Raw genomic sequence first — 2055 nt, 5'->3', positions numbered from 1 at the left:
ACTTTTAAGGTCTACTCTCTTGACATAAATATATACAATGTTTACTAGAGTTGCCATGGTGAATATTACATCCCAGGACTCTTTTGTTTATCCTGTAACTGGAAGCTTATACCTTTTGACCAACCTTCTCCTTCCCAACCCCTGCCTCTGGCAAATGCCAATCTGTTCTCTGTTTTTATAAGTTTGGTTTTTTCTTTTCTTTTCTTTTTTTTTTTACATAGTGAAAACTTTTATATTTGGAATTAGCCAGCTGGACTCAGTTTGCTGTTGCTTCTAAGTCACTTCAGTCGTGTCCGACTCTGTGTGACCCCATAGACAGAAGCCCACCAGGCTCCCCCTTCCCTGGGATTCTCCAGGCAAGAACACTGGAGTGGGTTGCCATTTCCTTCTCCAATGTGTGAAAGTAGAAAGTGAAAAGTGAAAGTTTAGATGATCCCAATTTTGTTGGCAACATCCAAAGCATCATAGTCAGGAGCCAATTGAACATATGCCTTCTTTGCTCCATCAGGCCTGATCAGAGTATTGGCCTTAGCCATGTCAGTGTCACAGAGCTTCTTCACAGCCTGTTTAATCTGGTGCTCGTTGGCCCTGACACCCACGATGAACACCAGTGTGTTGTTGCCTTCTGTCTTCTTCATGGCTGACTCGGTGGTGACGGGGAGTTTGATGATGGCATAGTGGTCATTTGTTTCTCCTAGGGGCACTCTTCCAAGGATATTTGGGCTGCCTCCTGAGCTGCAGTGTTTTGGGCCACCGGAAAGTGGGTGACGTCCGGATTTTCTTTTTCTTGTGGCTGTGGACACCTTTCAACACTGCTTTCTTGGCCTTCAAAGCCTTTGCTTTGGCTTCAGCTTTCGGAGGCGCAGGGGCTTCCTTCTTCGCCTTCGGCGCCATCTTCATGAAAAGGGTCTAAGTTTGGTTTTTTTGATTCCACATATAAGTGTGTTTATACAGGATTTGTCATTCTTTAACTTATTTCACTCAGCATAATGCCCTCAAGGTCCACCCACGTCATCACAAATGGTTGAGTTTCTCCCTATTTTATGGCTGAACGATGTTCCACTGTGTGTGTGTGTGTGTGTGTGTGCACACCACATCTTCTTTATCCGTTTACCCATTGATGGACACCAGTTGGCTCCATGTCTTGACTATTGCACACGGGCTGCGATGAACAGGGGGTTCTGAGGACCTTCTCTTGAGGGGCTGGTTTCATGTCCTTCAGATGAATATAGGCAGACCTCGCTCCGTTTTGCTTCACAGTCACTGTTTTCACAAACCGCGGGTCTGTGGCAGCCCTGCTTTGGGCGGCCGTTCTCTGGGCACCATTTTCCATCAGCATCTGCTCACTGTGTGTCTGTATGACATTCTGGGAATGCTTGCAATTTTCAAACTTTTCATTATTATCATACTTATTATGGTGACAGCGATTGGTGATCTTTGATGTGACGATTATAATCACTTGGGCATTGTTTAGCAATAAAATATTTTAAAATTAATGTCTATACTTTGTTTTTTAGAGATAATTCTATTGTACACTTAATAGACTATGGTATAGGGTAAACAGCTTTTAGATGCATTGGGAAAACTATATACATATTATATACAATACATATATAACTCACATATATCATGTATATAATATATATATATATACCATATATATGAGTGTGTGTGTGTGACTCATTTTATTGCTGTGGTCTGGAACCAAACCTGTGACATCACCAAGGTCTTCCTGTCCCCAGGAGTGGAACTGCTGGATTGTGTGGTAATCCCATCTTTAATCTTTTGAGGAACCACCATACCGTTTTAGTGGATGCACCAATTTTCATTTTCACCAACAATGCAAAAGGCTCAGGGGGCAAAGAATCTGCCTGGGTCTCTGGCATTGTAGGCAGATTCTTTACCAGCTGAGTGTTATTGGGTCTCACATGTCTTTTTAGCGCTGGACAATATTCTGTCATCTGGATGCACTAGTTTATTTATTCATTTCTTCCTGAAGGGCATCACAGTTGCTTCCAAGTATTGGCAGTTAGGAATAAAGCTCCTATCAAAGCA

The 2055-nt window shown here is 42.7% G+C and overlaps 1 pseudogene; it reads right to left on the bottom strand.

Annotated features, from left to right (window-relative positions):
* Positions 1-425: 425 nt before the first annotated feature.
* On the bottom strand, positions 426-903 carry LOC129539596 (large ribosomal subunit protein uL23 pseudogene; annotated as a pseudogene).
* Positions 904-2055: the final 1152 nt, after the last annotated feature.

The sequence above is a fragment of the Moschus berezovskii genome, chromosome 11 (genome assembly GCF_049115385.1).
Source record: "Moschus berezovskii isolate FMDL1 chromosome 11, NW_MosBer_1.0, whole genome shotgun sequence".
In the NCBI taxonomy this organism is placed as follows: domain Eukaryota; kingdom Metazoa; phylum Chordata; class Mammalia; order Artiodactyla; family Moschidae; genus Moschus; species Moschus berezovskii.
This window is presented reverse-complemented; position numbering and strand designations above follow the sequence as displayed.